We start from the raw sequence: 26,675 nt of genomic DNA on the forward strand, positions 1-26,675 counted from the left end.
GTGTACAATATATTATTGCTGGCTGTAGATACGATGTTGTGCAGCAGATCTCTAGAGTTTCTTTATTTGGCTTGTCTGAAACTATATGCCCAACAATTAGTAGCTCTGCACTTTGCCCTGTACCCAGCCCCTGGTAACCACCATTTCCCTCTTGCTTATATGAATTTTACTGTTTTAGTCACTGCATATAAGTGGAATCATGTGGAATCTGCCTTCCTATAACTGATTTGTTTCACTTAGTATAATGTTCTCAAGTCATCTGTGTGTTGCATTTTGGAGCATTTCCTTTTTAAGGACTGAATAATATTCCATTGTATATATACATCATATTTTCTTTATCCATTCATCCACTGATGGGCACTTGGGTTATTTAGATATTTTGGCTATTGGATAGTCTCAATACATGCTGAAATGAACATAAGAGTGCTAATGTCTGGTTAGGATCCTGATTTCAATTCTTTTGGATTACCCATTAGTGGACTGATGAGGCAGATATAGTTTTGAGGCAGCCCCAGAGAAGTTAGGGCATGGAATATATAGATCTATTCTTTCCCTCTCTGGGGGGCGGGGGGCAAGGAGAGATGAGAACTGAGATTTTTCATCAGTTCAATCTGTGCTAAGCAGGAGGGAGAATCAGTGGAGTCTACCATCCTGAGCTGACACCTCTGCTCCCCCAGGTGTCAGGATTGTGCTGGACCCATCAGAGTTCCAAGACCTGCAAGACAGAATCCAGTTCTTTGGGGAGCCCTCCTAAAAAGTTGAGGTATTAGATTCATGAACCAAACCCTTCTTTCAACTGAGTAAACCTGGAAGTTGAGTCTCTTCCTGATTATTGGCACTGTGCCAAGGAAAGGGTCTCTGGAGACAAGGTGTCCCAAATCTCACTGCCATATTCAATAAACCTGATTTTATGTTCTCCAAGGATGCAGGATCCTTTCAATTAATTTATCTCTCACAAAGAAAATTGGACCTGAACCAAAGGTAGATGCTCAACCACTGAGCCACCCAAGTGCTCCCCATTTGAATTTTAAAGCTGAATCACATTTTCTGTGCTCTTACTACATGTCAGGCATGTGCTGAGTGTTTGACATTAAACATTCACAACAAGCTCGTGATGTAGATATCTTTATCTACAGATGGGGAAACTGAGGCACAGAGGGTTAAGTAGCTTCTGAAGATCCTACTTCTGGTCATGGTGTAGCTGGGAAACACACAAACCTGGACTTTGTCAATTCCAGGACCCACACGCTTACCCCATCAAGCCTACTGCTCCCTGAAGGACAAGGACACAATATTGAATAGTGCCTACAAAGGGCAAACTATCACCTGTCTCATTGCAATAGTGACAAGGGAAGCTCTGATTGCTCAGGAAAGAAGAGGTTGGTTCTCTCTGAACTTCTGTTGACTATCACAGGGCAGACACCAAGATTCCCTGATTCCCACTCTCTTGGCTTTTCCCCCACCTCACATTCATCCCTTTGCCGGGCTTGTCTTCCTCCTCCTGGTCGTATACCCGGAGGCCCACCCGTCTCTGTTCCAGGTGGCTTTTCTGATCCCTGGCCATCTCCTGTGGCTTCCTCTGTCCTCCCATGATGCGTGGTTTGTTTCTGCAGTGCAAAGATCCCCAAGAAACTCAAACCCTCAGACTGTAGCTGGAAGACTGATCCTGGCTTCCTTCATATCCTCAGTCCTAATGAGTGGGTTTGTGTCCAGGGTTCCACCAAGGAAGCAGAACCATAAGGTATGATGCAGAATGTAGGATTTACTGTAAGGATTCACTTCACACATCTATGTGAAGTGGTTAAAGGCTTCATGTAGAGCTGTTGCTTCTTTTAGATGCTGAACCTAAAGTCTGTTCCTGGGCTAGCCATTAAGATGGACAGAGGGACATGAAACGAGAACAGAGAACCCAAGTAGAACCTTCAAAAGATGACCTTGGGATACCTTCTTGGCTTCTCCCCATCTCCAAACCTCCACCTGCAGAAACCATCACTGGGGACATGAGCAAACTCCTGGCCCACTGGTCAAGGAGGCTAGATCAGGGGAATTGTCAGGAGCTGACTACTGCAGGCCTGGCTGCTGTCCTGTGCCAACGAGGTGATACAGGGCATCAGGGACAGTGTTCCTGGGCTGCAAAGCTCCTGCACCAAGCATAAAAACGATGCAACTGGTGCTTCCCTTGCAGTTGCAGATATTGACAATGGGTCTGCTCTGCTCTTGTCCACAGTGACTGATGAGATCCAAAGACCTAGGTTGGAGGAGTCCTTGGAACCTGACCATCTGTCTCTGGGATACTTCCCTCCCCCCACTTTCCTTTCGTTCTTCCTTTTCTTCCTCCTCCTCTCCTTTCTTTCCTTCCTTCCCTCCCTTCCTCCTTCCATCCTTTTTTCTCCTTCTTCCTTCTGCATTTCTGTATTTCTTTCCTTCTTATTTTCACCCATAGTTAAAATTGTTATTTTTGTACCAGTTATAAGCCATGAAATATACAGAATAGGAGTTCCCTTTGCCTGTCAGCACTTACACTTATTATCCACCTTTTGATGAGTTTTCAGTGTCTTCTTAGTCCACATGCCACAGTGCAGTTCTTCAAAGATTCACATGATATCCATTCTCTCATTTCTCATTGCCAAATACAATTTTAACCATTTCTATCTTTGCTATAATAGAAAAGACATAAGAATTTATCTCTTCTATTTCTCAGTACAGGGTGCACATGTGCACACATATATAGACAATGTAGTATATAGAAAACACTCTAACTCAAGTTTCTGGCCATAAATCAAATGTGTGGGTGGTGTAACCATACATTTTCTTGGCCTTGGACTATGTGTAAGGCAACACGTCTCCACCTGATCAGGGTTGTGTTCCCACAAAATGTTAGATTTGTGTAAACGCTGTTCTGTCTCCAACCAGAACAGCACAGATTTTGCTATAGCTTAGTGATGTTATTTTGGAGAACTGAGTGAGATCTAACTATAGAATCTAAGAAAATCTGTATTAAAGGGGTAAAAAACAAGCATCAATGCTGGTTGCTTTTCTAATTGTTTATTTGGGAATAATTGTAGACTTCACAAGAAGTTGTAAAAATAGTTCATAGAGGTTCTTTGAGCCCTCCAATGGTGGCCTTAGTATGATCTTAAAACCAATAAATTAACATTTGACACACACTACTAACTATAGACCTTATTTAGTTTTACCTTTCTCTAACATTTGTGTGTATGTGTGTCTGTGTATAAGTGTATGTGTGTGTGTGCTGGGGAGGAGTTTGCAGTTTTCCTCTGTGTACAGATTCATGCAACACCATGCTCAGGACACAGAATTGTTCCATCATCACTGATGAACTTTCTATCATCTCTTAGTAACCTCACCCATCTGGCCAACTCTTGGCTCAGTTCATGACAACCCCTAATCTGTTTCCCAACTTTATAGTTTTTTCATTTTGAAGGTGCTTTAAATTGACTCACCACATGTAACCATTTCAGATTGGCTTTTATCACTAAGCATCCTGCCCTTAAGATCTACCAAGCTGTTGCGTAGGTCAAATGTTTGTTCTTTTTATTGCTGTTATTCCATTTTATAGATGAACCAGAGTCTTTTCAACCTTACACCCTTTGAAGGACATTTGGGTTGTTTCCACTTTTTGACTAGCACGAATAAAGTTGCTATGAACATTCATATACACATTTTTGTGTGAATGTAAGTTTTTATCTCACTGCAAGATCATATGGTTAATGCACGTTTAGTTTTCTAAGAAACAAACTACTTTCAAGAGTGACCATATAATTTTTACATTTCCACCAATAACGTACAAGATTTTCAGTTTCTTTGACAGCCTTGCCATATTTGGTGTTATCCCTATTATTATTTTAGTCATTCTAATGAGCATGTGGTGATATCTCATTGTGGTTTAAATTTACATTTCCTTAATAAGCTAATGATATTGCATGCCTTCTTATGTACTTATGTGCCCTCTGCATCTCTTTTTGGTGAAATGCTTTTTGTTCATGTATTTTGCCCATTTGTCTGATTGAGCTTTTTTGTGTGATTTTGTTTTTATTATTGTCATTATTGTTTTTACTTTTGTATTTTGAGTGTTCTTTATGTGTTCTATATACAAAGTCCTTTGCTATGTATGTGGTTTACAAATATTTTCTCTTCACTCATAGCTTGTCTTTTCATCATCTTACAAGGATCTTTGACAAGCAAAAAGTTTTTGTTTTGATGAAGTCCAATGCATTACTTTTTAATTTATGGATTGTGGTTTGGGAATGAGGTCTAAGAGCTCTGCTTAGCCCTACATCCCAAAGAGTCCCTCCTCTGTTTTCTTCTAAAAGTTTTATAGTTTTATTTTACAACTAAAGCTCTGAGCCATTTTGAGTTAATTTTTTAATAAGGTGAGAGGTTTAAGTTGTGATTCTCTTTTTTCCCTAGATATTCAATTGCTCTAACATATTTTTTGAAAAGATTATCTGTCCTACATAGAGTTGCTTTTACACGTTTGTTAAAAGTTGGTTGAGCATATTTGAGTTGATTTCTGGGTTTTCTGTTCTGTTCCAGGGATCTATGTCTCTCCCTCTGCCAATCACTATCTTGATTACAGTAGCTCTATAGTAAGACTTTATCTCCAAGGGTGATTCTTCACACTTTATTCTTCTTTCTTAAGCTATGCCTTTACATGTAAATTTTAAAATAGGCTTATCTATGTCAAAAAGACTTGCTGGAAATTTGATATGTGCTGCATTAAGATAATGGAATATTTGGGAGTAAGTTATTGTTGAGTCTTCTTATTCACGAACACAGAATATCTCCATATGTTTAGACTTCAGATTTTATTCACCAGTATTTTATAGTTTTGGCACACAGATTCTGGACATGTTCTGGTAGATTTTATACTAAATATTTCTCTTCCTTCAAATAATTGCAAATAGTATTGTATTTCTACATTTAGGCTTCTGTATGTTATTGCTTATAAAAATACAATGTATTTTTGTGTATTGATCTTGTATCCCACAACCTTACTATACTCATGTATTAGTTCTAAGACTTTTTTTCTAGGTATCTTGGGATTGTCTACATAGAGAATCATGTCATCTGCAGACAGGAACAGTTTTACTTCTTCCCTTTTGTTTTGTATGCTTTTTAACTTTATTCTTGCCTTTTGGAGCTAAGAATTTCAGTACTATGCTGAGTAGGAGTGGTGAAAGCGCATCTTATCTTGCTCCAGATCTTAGAGGAAAGAAATTTATCTTTCACCAGTGAGTATTCTGTTAGTAGTAGGCTGTTTGTAGATGCTCTTACTCAAGTTTAGGAAGTTTTCTTCTATTTCAGGTTTGCTGAGAATTGTTCATAAAATGATGTTGAGTTTTGTTCATAACCATATCAATTTTCATCATATCAAAAATAATAATCTCCAATAATCAAATCGTCTTCTTCCTCCATTCTTGAGTAAGAACAAAGGTGGAGGTATCACAATCCTAGATTTCAATCAAAACAATATAGTACTGGCACAAAATGGATACAGAGGTCAATGGAATAAAATACAGATCCCAGAAATAAACCCATCCTTATATGGTCTATTAATCCATCACAAAAGAAGCAAGAATCAACAATGAAGAGAAGACAGTCTTTTCAATAAATTGTGCTGGGAAAATTGGACAGCTACTTGCAAAAGAATAAACTGGACTGTTTTCTTACACCGTACACAAAAATAAACTCAAACTGGATTAAAGACCTAGATGTGGGACCTGAAACCATAAGACTTCTAAAAGAAAACATAGGCAATAATCTCTTGGACATCAGCTTTAGCAACATATTTATGGATATATCTCCTTAGGCACGGGAAACAAAGGCAAAATTAAACTATTGGGACTACATCAAAATAAAAAGACTTTGCATAGCAAAAGAAGCCATCAACAAAACCTACTGAATGGGGGAATATATTTGCAAATGATGTATCCACTAAGGGTTTAATGTCCAAACTACATACAGAATTTATATAACTCCACACCAAAAACCAATCTGATTTAAAAATGGTCAATCTATTCAGACATTTTCCCAAGGAGACATACAGATGGCCAACAGACACATGAAAAGATGCTCAACATCGCTAATCATCAGGGAAATGCAAATCAAAACCACAATGATTTATCACCTCACACCTGTCAGGGTGACTACAATCAAAAAGACAAGAAATGACAAGTGTTGGCGAGGACATAGAGAAAAAAAGAACACTTGCACACTCTTGGTGGGAATATAAATTGGTGCAGCCACTGTGGAAAACAGTATGGAGGTCCCTCAAAAAATTAAAAGTGAAAATACCATGCAATCAAGTCATTCCACTACTGGATATTCACCCAAAGGAAATGAGAACACTAATTTGAAAAAGACACATGCATCCAATATTTATTACAACATTATTTATAATAACCAAGATATGGAAGCAATGTAAGTGTTTATCCACAGATGAATGGGTAAAGAATTACCTCCAGGGCTTTTAGTTATCTTAGCAGAAAGGACCTGAGAGAAGTAAATCTCCACAAGCTTGTCTAGAACCAGAGCTGTTTTTTTATCCTAGAGGTTTTTCCCTCTTATATTGTAGTTAGAAATTCCTGGATTTTTTTTTAGAAATAAAAATTTTTTTATTGAAATAAATCAATGTGGCTTTTTCCAAACATATAAATGTCTTATAACATGCCTATTAAAATGTGATCAAGTACAACATAGGGAATATATTCGATAATACTGTAATAACTTTGCATGGTGACATGATAACTATACTTATCATGGCAAGCATTTCATAATGTGTATAAATGTCAAATTACTATGTTGTACAACTTGAAACTAATATAATATTGTATGAAGTATAATATTGTATTATACTTCAGTTAAAATTGTTAAAAGTACACAGTTTGTTTTGATCAACATAGTATGTATTAATATATATATATATAGTTCTTTTAGCAACTTTGTGTGAGCACTTTGTACAAAGCAAACTTTTTACTGCACTCTCCTTTTTAATATCAACTTGTTTCCTTTCATTATGCCTAAATAATCATGAATTGGAGTCTTAAAAAAATTGATGTAGAATTAGGTTATGAGAGAAAATTTTATGTTAGCTGAAAGTATATTATGATTTATGTGCCAAGGAAATACATGCATTTGTGTGTTAAGTGATAGAGTCATTGAAGGAAAGATTTCTTTGGTTTGTTTCTTAACTTTTTGTGATATTGAAAAGAGAGGTTGGGCTCTTCTGCAGACAAACATCTCCCTGGGCACTACCACCCTGAATCAAGACTTGTCTTACTCTCCCGTAACTATGATCAGTGACACTGCCTGCCGCAGAGCAGCCCAAGTGTTTGCTATGAGAGACCACTTGCTCCCCATGCACCACCCTCACAGAGGAGCAGGCCCCAGATGTCCCACAAAAGCAGCTGGAAGGAATTGGGTCAGAGGTACAGAAAATCCCATGGCTAAATTCATGCTCTGTCTTTCCATAATCATCTCCAATATAAATATGATGCATTTGCCATTTGCCAATAGTTATCCAAGAGTCCAGCCCAATCATTTCTTTGCTCATCCTGTGTACAAGAGCTCTGTGCTCCCTGAGATGTGACTTACATGCCTCACTTTCAGAAGGCCCATGGCCCTCTGACCCTGTCCATGTGGATTGAGCATGGGCCTAGCACCTTTTACATCAGCAACCTCTGTCCACAGCGTCTTGCAGCCATGGTTACTGTGGACAGGCCTCAAGAGCAAGCTGCAAATGTGGCTGGGCATTTGCATCCTGGGCACCTGGATTGCCCTGTGCCGTTTCTATCTGTCACTTCTACCTCTGCTTCCCTGCCTGATTTCTGCTTTTTCCATCTGTCCTTCAGGATTGACCTCTTGGCACCCATGACACTCAGGTGGGAGATGCTCCTGGGGAGCCCAGTCTTTCAGGGGACACAGGTGACTTGGGGGTGTCACAGAAAGACTAGCCATTCTGCCTTCAGCCCACCTTGCTGTCAGGAGGCCAGCTACACGGGGATGAAACCTGTCATTCCTGGCCTGCTTTACTCGGGGCTCCTGATTCAGGGACAGTGTCAAGAATAAAACAAACATTGGCATTAGGGTTGCATACGATGTGAATGAATTCTGATTGCTGAACAAGTAAACTTCCAGTTGTGATCTTCCAGTTGCAACTACAAACTCCCATGAGAGTAAGTTCTCCAGAAAATTGCCTTCTGGGAACCCCAGGATTCTGTGACTGTGCAGAGACTAGAGTCACCAAGTGTCAGCTCTTCTCTGGGTCTGGATGACAGTGCATTTCAAGTGCCACTGGAGAGCCCAGCAGGCTGACTAATTACAAGTACCAGCTTTCCAAGGGCCTATAGCTTGAGGAGGGATTGGGAGGGGAGAGTATTGATTCCAACTTTTGGAAGAAAGCACAGGATCTGCATTAATTTTAGTTAAATGTCTCTAAGATGTATTTTTCATGTCAAATAGTCAATTATAATTCCACTGATACATAGTGAGATAAAAATTGCATTTGATATTGGAGGTGGGACATTTTGGTGTGTTTGGTATGATGGGGGGGGGGGGAGCTTCAGTGTTTTAAAAAAGAACCCAAGCAAACCAGGAAAGCAGAATGTAAAGATACATGGATGGGGAAGGAAAAGCGCAACCTCAAGAAGCTTATGCAAGGGACCCCTGGGTGGCTCAATGGTCGAGCATCTGCTTTTGACTCAGGGCGTGATCCCGAGGTCCTGGGATAGAGTCAAACATTGGGCTCCCCACAGAAAATCTGCTTATCTCTTTATGTCTCTGCCTCTCTCTGTGTGTCCCTAATGAATAACTAAATAAAATCTTAAAAAAAAAAAAGAAGCTTATGCAAAATTCTGCAGTAAGAAATTTCATAAGACAGCCATTATCATGTCTGTTTTGTTAAGTGGGGTAGGCATTCCATTATGGGCTCAGTGCTCAGAGTCTGACCTGGGTCTTCCCAGTTGCATGAATGGTACTTTCTGCCCCTGGCTGCCTCAGCACCCCTGGTGCTATGAGTGGTGATGCCCCAAGAATGTCTCAAGGTCTCCAGGTGCCCCATCATGTGCAACAGATTTAAGTGCCCACCACAGAGTAGGGAGGAGGCCTCCAGGGCCAGCTTGGAAGAGGCTTGGCCAGTTTGCCAAACAGGTGGGAGCTCAGCTCTCCCTGGAAGGTTAAAATAACTATCAGAACTGCCGCCATTCAGTGCTGGCTGTGACATCTGCGATAAGGCCGGGACTCCATTCTATTTATCCCTGAGCAGGCCAGGACCCCTTCCTGTTGGTGCTGGGGCCAAAACCTACAACTCATAGCCAGCTCTGCCCACCTCTTCCCACTAACGCCCTCCCCATGCAGGTCTGTGAGTCTGGGACACCCAGTCTCACTCATATGTATGTTCAGGAGTCTTGCGCTCTATAGACTGCAGGGCGGGATGTGTGTGGAACAGAAACACAGATTACATGGAGGAGCTTGGAAGTGCCACAGGGCTGTACTGTGTTCACATAGCCACCTGGCACTGGGGAATAGCAAGAGAGGAGGCTATGCTGGGAGGTGAAGCCAAAATCACAACCTGGTGGGGTCTGCACGATAGAGCATTATGGGGGAGGGACCTCCTTCTGTGTGTTCAGGGTCACACTGCACTGCCCCCTTGTGAATCAGGTCACATGAGACTGACTTATTAAGTCTTAGCTGAGCCCTTTTGATGAGCCCACAATGCATTGAGGAATCAAAAAAGAGAAGTCTGCTCCAGGCAAGGGTGATTTATGGGCATTAATTGCAACCTTGCTCATTTCCTTTAAAGTTGGGATGAAGCTGCCATTGCTGATGCAAGGAAAAGATGTGTCTGAAATATTGGCTGGTGTCATCAATACTGGGAGCTCTTGGGCCAGGTCCCTTCTGCATTCTGATGAGATAAGGCTATTTGGGAAGGAAAATGCCTCCAGAGCATAAATCTATCTGACACCAAATGTCTACTTCCCATGGTGGCCAGGCCCTACTATGAAGGAGACCAGAGATGCAGACATGGGAAAAGTGGAGCTGGTCCCTACTTCAAGGACAGAAAGGACCAAAAACTGCACTGGGTGAAGGCTGACCTTTCACTGGAGGTCTTTACAAGCTCAAACCCTGGCCCCACATCTCTCATCAAAACTATAGTTCTTAACAGCAATGTAAAGGCAATATTGTCATCTGTGGTCATTTGGATTATGAGCAAAGACAAAGGCTTTGAATGAGCTTGTGCAGTTTGGCTCAGCGACGGGCTCTGGCCATTGAACATGAGAAGAATATGTTCCAGGCACTGCTGGTCAGAAGATAAGAGGCCCTTGGAGCACCTCAGAGCCCAGTGTAGCTCCACCTAGATCACCCGAACCCAGTGGACCCTGAGAGCCATGCATTAAGAGTGAATGCTTTTTTTTTTTTTTTTTAATTTTTATTTATTTATGATAGTCACACAGAGAGAAAGAGAGAGGCAGAGACACAGACAGAGGGAGAAGCAGGCTCCATGCACCGGAAGCCCGACGTGGGACTCGATCCCGGGTCTCCAGGATCGCGCCCTGGGCCAAAGGCAGGCGCCAAACCGCTGCGCCACCCAGGGATCCCAAGAGTGAATGCTTTTGCTACAAGCCACTGAAACTTTGAAATTGTTTATTCCACAGCATTATTGTGTCCATCATCAAAACCAAGACTTTAGAAAAGTCAATGATATAATGCTTCTGCTACTCTCTCAGAATTATTTTCTAAACAACCCTAACACCAGCATAGTTTTATTTCTCACATGTCTTCAAATATTGCGTTACTCCCCAGTCTGCATCAGGGGAGTATTTTATTCTTGAAGTTCACTAACCTCCTCAGTGTATATAATTTGGCCCTAATTTTGTAAACTATGAATATATACAATCTCCAGAGATGAGATCAAAGTGCTCAGGATGGTGTCAGTGGTATTTCTGGGTTGAGGGAACTATAGTGACTTATGTACCACCTTAAAATTTTCTAGGTAAATTTAAATATAAATTTTTATCAAATTTAAGTATGTAAATATATAAATTTTTCTATATAAAATTTTCTACTACAAATAATTATTTTAGAATCAGATCCTTATGCCTGATTTTTAGACAGATAAAGTTCAACATAAACATAGTTTATTTATTTTTATTTTATTTATTTATTTTTTTTATGATAGTCACAGAGAGAGAGAGAGAGAGGCAGAGACACAGGCGGAGGGAGAAGCAGGCTCCATGCACCGGGAGCCCGACATGGGATTCGATCCCGGGTCTCCAGGATCGCGCCCTGGGCCAAAGGCAGGCGCCAAACCGCTGCGCCACCCAGGGATCCCCAACATAAACATAGTTTAAACATGAAGCTTACTTCCTCGGAAACTTTGTGCTGGCTGTCAAAAGGATAAGCCAGAAGGACGAGTAAATGAGTAAATCCTAACACACTGCAGAAAAAGGTTCTTCTCATTTTTTTTTTCAAAAAGAGGAAACTGACCAGAAATCTAAACAAAAAGATTTTCAGGTGTGGTTGGCCTCTTATGCTTAGGATTTGATGGAAAAAATAATTGTCCTTGATCAGATCTTGATTAAATATGTTTATGCTCTGATGCAATGCCAGTAAATCATTGCAAAAACCCCATGGGGACATTTAGAGTGAGTGGGTGGGGCGGGGGGGGGGTGGAGTGAGCAAAACTTCCTAGATCCACTTCTCAGAAATATATGACATAGCCTACTTTCTCTCCAAAAATTGAAAGTAAAATTAGATTTATCAAAAAGTCACCTTTTCTATGAATATGCCCAAATGGATATGTGAGGTTATGAATGATGCCTTTCTATTTTAGAACCTGCCCAAATCAGAGTGATGGTCCTTCCTGGATTAGACCAGACTCTCTCTTAAGTGCAATAAAAGATGGAAATATCGTAACACCAAGGACAGAGAACACTGTCCAGTGCAAGACTGAGGAATATCCCTATTCATCCTTTAGGCTTTGTCAGAAGGAGAACTACTGGGATGATGATCTATTATGGGAACCAGACCTTACTGGCTATTGGAGGAGCCAGATAAGTGAAGGTCTGAGAGGGGAAGTTGGAGAATCAGGGCTGACCAACAAGGCATCCTGAGAAGTCAAACACATCCCATCATCAACATCTCCAAGGGGGAGAAGTCTACAGGAAGCTCTTACTTGTGTGGACTTTCAGCCAAACATTTGGAGGTGGTCTGGGGCTGCTATTTGCCAGCAGGCAGGAAGAAATGAATGTGGGGCAGAGGCAAGCAAGGATGAGCAGGATCCTGTTGGGCAACTCCGTGTGTATCTGTTCCCATATCTAACCATCTTGACCTTCAGAGAGTAATGGTGGTTGCCCATTGGGTCAGAACTGGTTCAGTCTGCGACATAACGAAAGATAGGAAACTGAAAGGAAATCTGGTTCAGTCAACAAAGAAGAGTAGCTGTTAGACAGGCAGCCAAGAGTGCCTGTGAAAGAACCAGATAATTTAATTAATTCAAATAATTCATGGATGTGGGGGACTGACACAGGTTAGCACCATCCCTGGCCTTTCCTCACAAGATGCCAATAGCATGCCCCTTCTCCCAGTGGTGACAATCAAAATGTGTCCAGACATTGCCAAATGTCCCTGCGGTGGTGACAGGCAAAGTCATTCCAGTTGAGAAACCTATGCATCACAAAGTATTGAACAAAGACTTTAGAAAGTAATGATGCTTATTCAGTCATTATCAATCCCGCTACAAACAACAAAACAATTTGGTTTTTAATAATTTTTAGAGTGTTTCTGTACAATTAATAAACAATAAAGAGACTTCTAAAAAGATTTTATTTGATCTTCATTTGACCTTTAAAAAAACTTTTATTGTGGATCCCTGGGTGGTTCAGCGGTTTGGCACCTGCCTTTGGCCCAGGGTGTGATCCTGGAGTCCTGGGATCGAGTCCCACATTGGGCTCCCTTCATGGAGCCTGCTTCTCCCTCTGCCTGTGTCTCTGCCTCTCTCTCTCTCTCTCTCTGTCTCTCATGAATAAATAAATAAAATCTTTTAAAAAATAAATAAAATAAAATAAAATAACTTTTTGAAATAAAGCAGTCTTCAGATCAAAGAGTCATCTCTTAGAGGACACTCAAGTTAAAACTATGCTTTTACAGTAGGATTTGCCTCAAATGTGTCAAAATGGAAAGCTGTATTTCAACCCCAAATGATTCAAACCAGCTAAAGTTGATAAGTATCTAAGAATCCTAAAGTGTGAGATTATAACTGGACCTCTCCAGGTCCAGGACTTTTTCCTGACCAATGATAAGAGGGATCTGTGTTTTAAGCTTTGTATGGACTTATGGACTCATGCCACCAGTTCCATGGTACAACCTTTAATTCTTGAGTATAGTATAATCATGATGAACTGGTTTTTTAGAAAAAAAAAACTAACATTTTCCTTCAAGGAGCCCAAGGAGTGGCTATCTCCATGGGTGAGTGTACTATTGCTTAGGAAGTAGACAAATCCAAGATTCTATTTTCTCAGTCACTGAGGAATTCTTTAACAATCCTGAAGGTTCCACCAAGATTGCATTGTAGATTCTGCTCCTCTGGAGCAGCAGACAGCCCAATGTAGGGAGTGTGCCCATAGTTAGGGAATCTGCTGCTTCTGATGGTGAGTCACTCAACAGCAGTAACATCTTTCTTTCTTAGTCATCATTGGAATCCTGGTCAGCATTGGAATATTCATCACATGACACATGGTATGAGATTATTTTGTGATGCTAACTATCTGCTGGAAGAAGTGTTCATCACCAGGCCTGAGAACAAGATGTTAATTGAGCTTCTGAACATCCAGGCCAAACTCTATCTGCAGAGTCCTAATTATCGATTGTATCTTCTCATTCAAATACACATCAATTCATAAAAATGAGTGCTGGCCAGAATACTGAACTCCTTTTGACTCAGAAAGTCTGTGTCATTTGCTACACTTATGGCAGTTGTCTGTGGTTTGTCTCTCTGAGTATTGTTCTAAAAATTCTGCAGAAAGTTTGTGGTTGGGCTGTGTCTGACTCCATACCCATTAAGGGTCTGGTGGTTACCAAAATGCTGAACTTAAATTGACCATTCAGTTGAGAAAGCACCATGTTATACACTTCAACATTTAAACATCCTGTTTTCTGACTAGAAAAGGAATTCCTTCTGTGTGTTTCTTTGTTAAACATTGGGACTAGGAACTGAAAATAAATAGCACTTCCTCCTGGGGGCGGTCTCTGAATTCTTTTTTTTTTTTAATAATAAATTTATTTTTTATTGGTGTTCAATTTGCCAACATACAGAATAACACCCAGTGCTCATCCCGTCAAGTGCCCCCCTCAGTGCCCGCCACCCACTCACCCCCACCCCCGCCCTCCTCCCCTTCCACCACCCCTAGTTCCTTTCCCAGAGTTAGGAGTCTTCCATGTTCTGTCTCCCTTTCTGATATTTCCTACCCATTTCTTCTCCCTTCCCCTCTATTCCCTTTCACTATTATTTATATTCCCCAAATGAATGTGGTCTCTGAATTCTTACCTGTATACTCATGATAACACTAATTCTTTCATTTACTTGGCAAAGTGGAAGTCTTTTGCCAAGGATAATTTAGTGATATAATGATCATTATGAGGGATTTTTGATTTTGTAAGATTTCATATCCATGAGGAGCACTGGAAATAACAGGATGAGATTCCAAATATTCAACAGCCATTTTTTTAAGGTATTCAAACATTTATAAATGCTGAAATGATCGATATTGGACTTTTTGTAAGGTCCTTTAGCAGGATTAAGGAGAAAGTTGATCAGGAACATCTCTGATCCCCCACATACTTCCGGAGCTCTCCAAAATCATGGAGCTTCTGTTACCCTCAATTTCTCCACACTTCACTTCTTGCCTCCTATTCCCCCAAAACCTTTTGTGAGGAATATATGCTTATGCCATACCAAATCCCTTATTCTGTAGATAGGTGAAGGGGAGCTCTCCAATATGACTCAAACTCTGAGAAATCTTATCCTCCTCTCCTGGCAGCCATACTTGCTGTCACATGAAATCATGACTCAGTTTCCCTTTAAGTCCTTATTGCACCTGGCTAGCAGCATTTATGCAGTAGTATTTAAACCTTGGATGAGAGTATAATTGATAGCTATAACAAATGAGTTCCCAAATCCCACTGAAGATAGGAAAAACAGTTACCAAATAATTTATTTTTTTTAAGATTTTACTTATTTACTTAAGAGAAAGTGCACACACATGCTAGAAAGAAAGAAAGAGAGAGAGAGAATGAGCAAGCAGAGAGGGAGGGAGAAGCTGGCTCCCCACTGAGCAAGAAGCCCAAAGCTGACTCAATCCAGGACCCTGAGATCATGACCTGACATAAAGGCAGACATTTAACCAACTGAGCCACCCAGGCACCCCAACAATTTAGATGTCTATTAGATATCTGTACTCTAGGCCTTGCCTTCACCAACTGATTAACCTAATTTTCATGACTTCGGAAGGAAAATCACAGAAAAGGCAAGATATAATCCTAAGGATTATATGCCTTTGGTATTTAGAAAGCCTAAAGTATGCTAAAGAAATAGGAAACTGCTCAGGGATATACATGAAGTCATCTTGGTTAAAATAGATTGGATCCAAATTTCAACCCATTCATAAAATATTGGAGAAGTAAGATATAAGTTAACTGAAACATTTATGCAAGAGTCAGGTATAACACTTAACATGATTAAAAGACAAATATTATGTGTACTACACTACAATAATAAATAAAATTCAAGCTGCATAAACTAAAAGAAAATCAGGCATATACTTACTTATAAGGTGCAACTGAATCAGTTCTTAGAGAGAAATTTAAAATTATAAACATCTATGTTAGATAAGAAAAAAAAATCTCAAATCAATAATCCTAACTTTCCACCTGAAGACACTAGAAAAGAAGAGCAAAATAACCCAAAGCAAGCAGAAAGAAGGAAAGAATAAGAATTGGAGAGGAATTTGATAAAACAGAGAACAGAAAAACTATAGAGAAAATCAATACTACTAAAAGTGAGTTCTTTGAAAAGATCAACAAAATTGACCAACCTTTAGCTAGATTGTCCCAGAATAAAAGAGAATAGAATTACTACAATCAGAAATGAAATCAGAAACACAAAATAAAAAATAATCTTGTACAGAAATAAAAAATAGTCATGAGGGAATACTATGAAAAACTTGTGTGCCAACAACTTAGATAACTTAGATGAAATGGAAAAAATTCCTAGAAAGACCCAGACTACTAAAACTGACTCAAGAAAAAAAAAATAAAATAAAATCTAAGTATGCATATATAAAGAAAAGAGATTGAATAAGTAATTGAGAAAAACAAATACTTCTCACAGAGAGCATCTAAAGTAATAAAAAATAATTAAGAATCCATTCAACTAAAAAATGCATAACTTGCACTCTGGAAACTATAAAACATTGTTGAAAGAAATGAAAGAAGGCCTAGAAAAATGAAAAGACTTCTCATGTTCGTGGATTGAATGACTTAATATTAATATGACAATATTCCCTGGATTGATTTGTAGAATCTATGCAATCCCTAGCAAAAACTCAGCTGACTTATTTTCAGAAATTGACAAGCTGATTCTAAATTTTTTTTAGATTTTATTAATTTTTTTATGAGAGACACAGAGAGAGAGAGGCAGAGATATAGGCAGAGGGAGAAACAAGCTTCCCAAGAGGAGCCTGATGAGGGACTCCATCCCAGGACACTGGGATCAGAACCTGAGCCAGAGGCAGAGGCTCAACCACTGCGTCACCCAGGTGCCCTGATTTTCTTAAGGAAATTCATGAGACCTAAAATAGCCAAAAATTATTGAAAAAAGAATGGAGTTGTAAGATTCACAATTTCCAATTTTGTAACTTCACACACTACTGGTAAGAATGTAAGATAGTACAGCCACTTTGGAGAACAGTCTGGCAATTCCTTAAGTACCATATGACCCAGTAATTCCACTCCTAGGTGTATACTCAAGAGAAATAAAAATATATGTCTACACAAATACTTGTAAACTGATATTCATAGCAGCAGCATCCACAATAGCCAAAAAGTGAAAACAACTTAAATGTCTGCCAATTGTTGAATGAACCAATGAAATGTGGTATATGCAGGGGAATATTTTTTGGCAAGAATACATGAAGTAGTAATATGTGCTACAACATGGATGAACCTTAACAATGTTATGCCAAGTGAAAGAAGCCAGTCACAAAGGGCCATAGCTAGATCATCCACATTGGATCGGTCCACATGGTATGATTTTATTTATATGAAGTGTCCAGAATAGGCAAATCTTTATAGGCGGAAAGTAGGTTAGTGGTTGCTGAAGGCTGAGGGGGATAATGGTTAAGGGGTACAGTTTCTTTTGGGACAATGGAAATATACGAAAATGGATTGTGGTGATGGATACACAACTCTGGGAATATTCTAACACACATTTAATTGTGCACTTTAAATGGACAGATTGTCTGGTATATGAATTACATTTCACTAAAGTTACTTACAAAGAGTAAGATACAGACAGGGAAGCAAACCACCAAAGGGCTCTGTCTGAATAAGTCATCATACATTGAGTCCCCAAGTTCCTAAATCAATACGAAGAAATTGGGCACATTGCAATCTTAGAGGACCTGCAAAATAGAGCAGGATGTTATCAGAGAACACTTAGGGATGAAGAATACAGAAAAGGAAAGAAATCCATGGCCCTCCAATTTAATGATCTCACACCAAACCTGAACCCCAGGGATAAGACATGTGAGAATTCTGGTTCTCAGTTAATCTAGAATAAAGTCTAAAATGGAGAAAAGATAGAGATAGTACCAACAGCAGAGACTTTGAAAAAAAAAAAAATGTGTCCAGTATCAAGGGAAGACTCAGAGGCAAAAGTGTTTGGGAAAGAAAAGACCAAGTTGATGGGCAAAGAGCAAGGGAGTCAGACTTCAGAAGCATTTACTCATTTATTTAAAGCATAAATGTTTAGGGATCCCTGGGTGGCGCAGCGGTTTGGCGCCTGCCTTTGGCCCAGGGCGCGATCCTGGAGACCCGGGATCGAATCCCACGTCAGGCTCCCGGTGCATGGAGCCTGCTTCTCCCTCCGCCTGTGTCTCTGCCTCTCTCTCTCTCTCTGTGACTATCATAAATAAATAAAAAAATAAAAAAATAAATTAAAAAAATAAAGCATAAATGTTTAAAAGAACAACAACCACACACATACACACAATTCTTGCAATATTGCCACGGCTGTCACGTATCCAATAGTCTGTTCCTAGTGAGAAGCCAGATATTTGCTCACGTTTCTCATTGGTTGTCATATTCATAAGCATCCAATGGTTTTGTGGGAAATGCTTGATATTTTATTTGAGAGGACTAGAATAAAATGTGAAGACCCTGCTTTTTGTATGTTTGTTTGTTTTTGTTTATCTCAGAGTGAGTCATGTGGGATTTTTCCTGACTGTGGCACGTCCTCGTGGAGGTGGGTCAAATACCTGGTTTATGCTTCCACACCAGACTTGTCTTGAAAGCAAAATGTTAATTGTAGCCAAAAGAGCTCCAGGGACTTAATTCCAAAGGCCATAAAAGTGCTCAGCTATGCTCCCTGTTCCCTCTTTCGGAAAAAGAGAAATTATTGCATTAATTTCCTTTTGATGCCTAACAAACTTAACGGCTTACAACAACACCCATTTATTATTCTCCAGCTCTGTCAGTCAGAAGGAGTGAGCTCAGCTGGGCTCTCTGCCCAGGGTCTCCCAAGGCTGAAAACAAGGGGATGGCCAGGTTGGGTTTTTAGCTGAAGGCTCAGGGGAAGCATCCACTTCGGAGCTTATTCGGGAAGCCGACAGAATTCAGTTCTGTGGTGAGAACTGAGGTCCTGGTTTCCTCTCTGGTTGTCGGCCAGGCTGGGGGCCAGGGGCTACCACATTTCTTCACGTGGCCTCTCTTGCCCACCAACAATGGCACCTGGATTCCTTCTCATTCCTGGAATTTCTCTGACTTCCCTTTTTAGAAGAAAAATCCTCTGCTTTTAAGGACTCATAATTAGGTGAGGTGTGCACAGAGAGAGAATCTCTGAATCCTAATGTCGCCTGATGTAGAAATTTAATTACAACTACAAAATCCCTCCTTGGTGGCACCTAGATCAATGCTTGATTGAATAACCAGTGACAGGACTCCTGGGGCATGAGGGCATTATGAGGACCCTGCCCACCACATCTGTGAACAGAAAGAGACAAGGAGGCCACTTCCTGGTTGACACGAGAGCTACTCTTTCTATCCTGAGCCCCACTGCAATAAAACAACCAGTCACTCAGGGAAATTGATGTTTTACAGAAGGTATTCCAAGCCCGCTTCCTTTTCTACACCCACTGAGCCTTTGACTACCGTATCAGCCCCAACAGAACAGCACTGACCACTCCCCGGCTTCCATGCCTGCCGGCCACCTGGCAGAAGCACTTCACTTAAATGTGGCCGTCAGATTAAGTGCTCACCGGAAGGATTGTTCTCAGAAAATAAAGAACCACTAGAAACACAATTTCACAGCGTATTATTTCTGCACTTGACTTTCTTAAACTGGCCTAGACAATGACTCTTGGAACTTTATTATTTTTTTAGATTTTATTTATTCATGAGACACAGAGAGACAGAGGCGTAAGCAGAGGGAGAAGCAGGCTCCCTGCGGGGAGCCCGATGCAGGACTCCATCCCAGGACCCCGGGATCACAGCCTGAGCCAAACAAAGGCAGACGCTCAACCACTGAGCCACCCAGGTGCCCTGACTCTTGGAATTTGAGCTTCCTTAATCCAACTGGCATATGACAATTTATGAACAAAAGCTCTATTGATGGAAGGAATATGATGGGAACAGAACTCATAAGGATATGGGTAGTCCTTCCCAGTCATTGCTGAAGCTATTTTAATATCCTTTTAAATCAGGGGAATCCCTGGGTGGCGCAGCGGTTTAGCGCCTGCCTTTGGCCCAGGGCGCGATCCTGGAGACCCGGGATCGAATCCCACGTCAGGCTCCCGGTGCATGGAGCCTGCTTCTCCCTCTGCCTGTGTCTCTGCCTCTCTCTCTCTCTCTCTGTGTGTGACTATCATAAATAAATAAAAAATTAAAAAAAAAATATCCTTTGAAATCAGAAGTTATTCAAGGAATAAACCAGTCACAGATCCTCAGAGCAACAACAAAACATTCCTTGTGCAAGTTAAGCATGCTCTTCTTACAAACCTAGGGGAAAGTGATATTAATTTGTGCAAGACTTAAGAGCCATTCATGGAGTTATTCCTAGGTTTCCAGAAGTGTGTAATGTTAATGTTCTTCTCTTTCTAGTTCCACTTACTGGTAAATAGTTCATGGTAGTGGCCTCACGTTCATTAGCATTTCTATAAATAAAGACAGTTGATAGGTTTTCCTTTATTCGGAATGACTAATAACATATTTGGTCAGTAATGCCTCAGGGGTTCACACAAGCAACTTTATATTCCTTCCAGCCTTTAAGTAATCATTTAAAAAAGGTAACACTCCTAAAAGGTTAAGATTTCATTAAATATAGAAGATCTTACTTCGTATTTATCTCTCCTGGAAAACAAGGATTCAACCTATCTCTTGGAAGAACAAGTGGCTTAATATGGTAAAGCCTGAAGGAAAAGTTACAATTTTGTCAAGAGGTAGTTCAGTATTTAGGAGGTGAGCTCTCTACCTAAGAAGACACTCTACCCCCACATTGGATTAAATGGATCCAGCAATACCCAAACTTAACAACTACATGGGAATTGACAGGATTTGCATAATTTAAGAGGTATGATAGGCAACTATCATACCTTCAAAAACTTATCAAAAACAGGTAACCAGAATTTACTTGAGAAGCTGCAACTGACTTGTCTCTTGGAAATCTAAATTATAGGTGATTCTAATTCCAAGTCTACTGGAATACAAAACAAAAATCATCTTGGGGCACCTGGGTGGCTCAGCGGTTGAGCGTCTGCCTTCAGCTCAGGGCATGATCCTGGGGTATTGGGATTGAGTCCCCCAAAGGGCTCCCCACGGGGAGCCTGCTTCTCCCTCTGCCTATGTCTCTGCCTCTCTCTCTCTGTCTCTCAACAATAAATAAATAAACTCTTTTAAAAAATCATCTTATGTCCTTTCAGTACATTTCCTTGTGCAGAAGTAAAAAAAAAGGCGGGGGGTGCGCGGGGAGGGTGGCAGGAGGGTACCAACGGTAGAGGCTTTGGCTCAACAACATGGGAAACACCACCTCCTATTCAAGTACTTCTCTAGATTCAATGGGTGGTGTCTTCCTCCCTATTATGTGCCATGATTGTGGTTGTAAAACTGGTAGATGCTTCTGTGGATGTTACCCTTGCCACACCACTAATTGCATAGGTTCCACATGCTGTTAAATCCTAACTAGTAGCTAGCAACATCAAGCATGGCTCAGGATGCAATTAACGACTACTATTGCTGGACTCTTGCATGACCATTTGTCACTGTAATCATCTCAACCCCACAGTCTTGCTTCCACCACTTGATGAAGGAGAGCCTCGTGACTCTATAAGAGCAACTGTAAAATTGAGTGTCCAACAGAAAGATCGAGTTGATGTTTCCCTAGAGAATGTGGAACAAATGTTCTTCTTAAATGATCAAGGTCGATACCACTAAGGTTAGGCAGAGACTATATAAAACTGTATAAGAGGATAATCTTCCACCCAAAGCTGGGTCAGACCAAGTGGTGGAACTAATAGCCACAAAAGAGTAATGATAAAGAAGATGAAAGGAATGCATTGGTAGATCATTAAAATAAGTGGCCCTTTTGTCCTTACTGATAGGACTGATTTATGATGAGACAAATATAAGAAGATGAATATATTTATACATAAAATTTGTTTCAGACATGGGGTATTCAGCCTCAGGTTCAGAAAAAAAGAAACATTCGCTAAAACCAAATTGTTCCGTTAATTTTAATGATTCCTAATGCAGCTAAGATGGCCATTTGGTTGCACCCCTAAAATGAGGTAAATGTTAGCCAAAATCCAGTCACTCTGTTTCCACCACAAATAAGAGTTTATGGGGAAATTTCTCCATGGGAGCTAGAGATATGAAGGACTTATGCTTAATCTGTACCACCATAACCCAGAAAAAAACCAGAACTGCGAAGGTGGGATATATATGGGTCTGAACCATGTCCCAGGGGAGTTTTAAATATATAAAGAAGGGCTTTATTCATTTATCCAAGTCATAAGGTTATGAACCTGTGATCAAGATAACTTATAAATTTTCTGGGTGATAAAGACTTCTCAGGCAGAAACACCACTGCAAGAACTGTAATATCTACACAAATTGTTAGACAATATTTTGTTCCACCTGGGGGATACTATCCCTACTCCTCCTTAGTGTTAAAGGTACTGGGACAGTCATAAAGAACTTGGTAAAATATTCTCATTTAATCAAAATCTTATTGCCCCTATTCACTATGATTTGCAGGAAAAGTAGAGGTACCAGTGGGACTCTCAAAAACTTTATTATTTATTATTTATTTTTTTGGAACTCTCAAAACCTTTAAACTGGGGCACTAGGAGCAGAAACGGTACAGTGGTACTTCTTTGTGGCAGTTTGGCCTTTTTTTGTTTTTTTTGTTTTTTTCCATTTCAGCCATGATGGTTTAAAAGCTGAAGGAATCTGGAAAAGATCTGCTAGCTCTCTTTCTCCTGATTTTGTGGCTCTGAGATCTAAGATGGACAGTGTGCTCTGTTTGAGGGGGGCTCCCACAGTGCAGGGCAGTGACCCAATTAATGGCCCAGAAGGGCTACTGATTGGCCATCATCCTCAGAAGTCTGGAAGTGGCCAAAGCCACTGGTGCTGGTGACTGTGGTGGAAATCATTTGGCATTTAGCTATGATGCTGCCAAAATACATTTGAAGAGATGGAGAAAAATTTAGGTCTTTATCTCTTAGTAAATGCAGCTGGAATTAATAGGGATAGCCTTTTAGTAAGAAAAAAAGCTGAAGATAAGATATCTTGGCACATACTAACCTGATGGTTCCGTGCTGACTTGGAAAGCTGCCAGAAAGGCTATGATTCAACACCAAAGAGGATCTATTGTTACTAGAGGACATACTGGTTTCAAAGGCAATTCTGGCCAATCTTTGTACAGCGTCAATAAAGGAAGATGCATTGAATTTGCATATACTTTTGCTAAAGAAGTTACAAGAAAGAAAATTGCAGTGAATGTAGTTGTACCAGTATTTGTCCACACAGATAGGACGAAAGACTTGAACATGTAAAGAAAAATACCTCTCTTGGGAGGTTTGGAGACCTATCGATGTGCACATTTTTTCTTTGAGAATCGCCATATACAGCACCTGCCTGGCTCATGATCTGAGCATCTGACTCAGAGCATCTGACTCTTGATCTCAGGGTCATGAGTTAGAATCACCATATAGGGCATATTCTAGTAGTGGATGGGGGATTACAACTCATGATATAATTTACAGATTATTAAGTTATAATAATGATTAGAATCAAGGGTACATGTTGTTTGATTCTTGATTTACAGTCATACCTACGTGGGTGACATTTGCTACAAATGTTCCTTTTCTATTTTTATATGAATATGCCTGAAAAGAACAATGTGTGATCAATTGTGTTTTCTAAAAGGTATGTACCTTATAGTCGGTAGCAATTTTAGTAGACAGACATTTTGCAAGTGATATGAATAAGTATTATCTTCTTAATTTATATATTTTCTCTCAAAATTATATAGTCTAGTTGTTTTGAGTTATTTCATTATGTTAAGCTAAATTCTCTAGAAGTTAACCTTGTGGGCCATTGCCAAAATAAAAGTATTTATAGGTCACTGGTTAATTGTCAATACTTTAGCAACCCTGCTAAAGTTAAGTACTGGATTCCCTTTCCATATGCCTAGAAGATCAACTGTTACACAGGTTGAAAAAAAGTATCAGTATCAATTAGATATGGACATGAAGTTAGAGTCTGGTTTCTTTGAGTGGCTTAGTCTTGGCTGAACAGCTGGGCAAAATAATCTGCAAATGTAAGTGTGGTACAACTGACCTCTATAACTATTCTCAATGATGATGTGTATTAACCCTTAAGGTTTCAATATCTGGTACAATCATGAGCTACATAGATCTCTTCAACTTAGGAAATAGAAGTGTTGGTTTTTTTTTTCTTTTAATCCACACAACACTCAGGAGGGCAAACTACTTAAAAACAGTATGAGGGGTGCCTGGACGGATCAGTCAGTTGAGCATTCAACTCTTGTTTTTTGGCCTGGGCAGTGATCTCAGGGTCATAGAATTGAGCCCCTCATCAGGCCTGTGCTCAGTGGGGTGTCTGATTCCCCTCTCCCTCTGCTCCCTGCCCCCTGCTCACACACACTCTCTCTCAAATAAATACATAAATCTTTAAAAAAATCAGTATGAGACATAATGATATTTTAAAACTTAAGAGTATTTTGCATTAATAATTTCTAACCTAAAATTTTAGAAAGATAATAGCCAATTACTTATGATCAGTCATAAATGATAATGTAAATAAATATGCAATAACAATGAATTAAATGTCTTTACAAGGAATAGCATTGGTCTTAAAAGAAAATATCTGCCTGAAAATAAATGATAAAGACACAAACTGCATGTAAAGTATCAGGCAACATCTATTTTGTATTGAACTCTTTTGGGGTGAGTAGTGTGATATTTAAATGTCATTGGATTCTTGTTGATTTTTATTATTTATCATTTAAATTTTTTCCCCAAATTTGTATTTAAATTCTAGTTAACAAATTTGTATTTAAATTCTAATCTACATGTCGCATAATACTGGTTTCAGGAGTAGAATGTAATGATTCATCATTTATATACAATACTCAGTGCTCATCACAGTAAGTGTACTCATTAATCCCCATCACCCATTTAGCCCATCTTCCACCCACCTCCCCTTGAGCCACCTTTAGTTTCTCTATTAAGTGTCTCTTAAGGTTTGCTTCTCTCTCTCTCTCTCTCTCTCTCCTCTCTCTCTCTTGCTATTCCCTATTTCATCTGTTTGTTTCTTAAATTTTACTTGTGAATGAAATTCTATAGTATCCGTCTTTCTCTCACTTATTTTGCTTAGCGTAATACACTCTAGCTCCACCCATTATTAGAGTGTGATAACAACCCCAATTCTTCATGCCACTCTGTGTCCTTAGCTTCTTGCATATGCCATCTCTCTTTGAGGCATGGAACCATAGGAAAAATGTACAGCTGAGAATAGAACAGGAGCATGAGAAAAACTCTGTCAGCGTAGCTCCAATCTATGCACAAGGTAAAACTAGAGGATTTTGAAGTCAGTGGTGCACTGAGAGTAACAATAGCAAAAGATAAACCAAATCCAACTCAACTACTGCTTATATTGACTAAACTTGCCACCCTAAAAGCCTAGCAGAAGAAGATGTTCCCCTTCCCCTTTCAATGCAAAATACCACTTACTTAGCCTTTACTGAGCAACATGCCATATCTGGCTTTCTTTCTTTTTTTTAAGATTTTATTTATTTATTCATGAGACACACACAGAGAGAGAAGCAGAGACACAGGCAAAGGGAGAAGTAGGCTCCATGATGGGAGCCCGATGTGGGGCTCGATCCCAGGTCTCCAGGATCAGGCCCTGGACTGCAGGTGGTGCTAAACTGCTGAGCCACACAGGCTGCCCCATATCTGGCTTTCAACAAGAAATTACAAGGCTTACAAAAAGGCAAGAAAGAGCAAACTCTTTTCAAGAGACAGCAATGTTCATTATTCAGATATGACTCAATGTCAGAAGTACAGATAGGAAATTTTAAATGACTACAATTAATATGTTAAAGATTAATGGAAGAGTTGACAATACACGTGAAAAGATGAGGAATTTCAGCAAATAAATAAATACTATAAGGAAGCATCAAATGGAATGCCAGAATAAAGCAAACTTGGTCAAAACAAATGATAAATGCCTGAGTGGGTCATTAAAACTTGACACCACAGAGGAAAGGATCTGTCAACTGGAAGAGAGGTCAATATAAATTATCCAAACCAAGATACAAATAAGAAAAAAAAGAGGAGAATCCAAAAGATGTGAGACAGTATCGAATAGTCTAATATTGTGTCATATGAATCTCAGAAGGAGAAGAGAGTAAGAAAAAGATAGAAAAAATATTTGAAGAGATCATGGCTAAGATTTTTACAGAAAGAATAAGAGAAATAAACCAGAGATGCAAGAAGCTTAGTGAATACTAAGCAAGAGAAATACTGCCCTACTTCATAATCATTTACCTAAACACATTATATTCAAATAGTCAAATACGAAAAGAGCAAATGAGAGAAAGAGAGAGAGAATCTTGGAGGCCAAAAGGAAAAAATACAAAAGATTAAGAGGAAGATAGGTAATAATTACAGTAGATTCTCATCAGAAACTATGCAAGCCAAGGGGCAATGGAAACTTTTTAAAGTCTGGAAAGAAGAGAACTCTCACCTCTGAATGCTATACCCATTGAAAATATTTTGCTTAAATTGAGGAGAAATAGACTTTTTTAGACAAACAAAAACTGAGGGAGTTCATTACTAGCAGATCTACAATGTAAG

General features: G+C 39.7%; 1 pseudogene; it reads left to right on the forward strand.

Annotated features, from left to right (window-relative positions):
* Positions 1-1,889: 1,889 nt before the first annotated feature.
* LOC121488837 lies at positions 1,890-23,548 on the forward strand (annotated as a pseudogene).
* Positions 23,549-26,675: the final 3,127 nt, after the last annotated feature.

The sequence above is a fragment of the Vulpes lagopus genome, chromosome 4, assembly GCF_018345385.1.
Source record: "Vulpes lagopus strain Blue_001 chromosome 4, ASM1834538v1, whole genome shotgun sequence".
NCBI lineage: Eukaryota > Metazoa > Chordata > Mammalia > Carnivora > Canidae > Vulpes > Vulpes lagopus.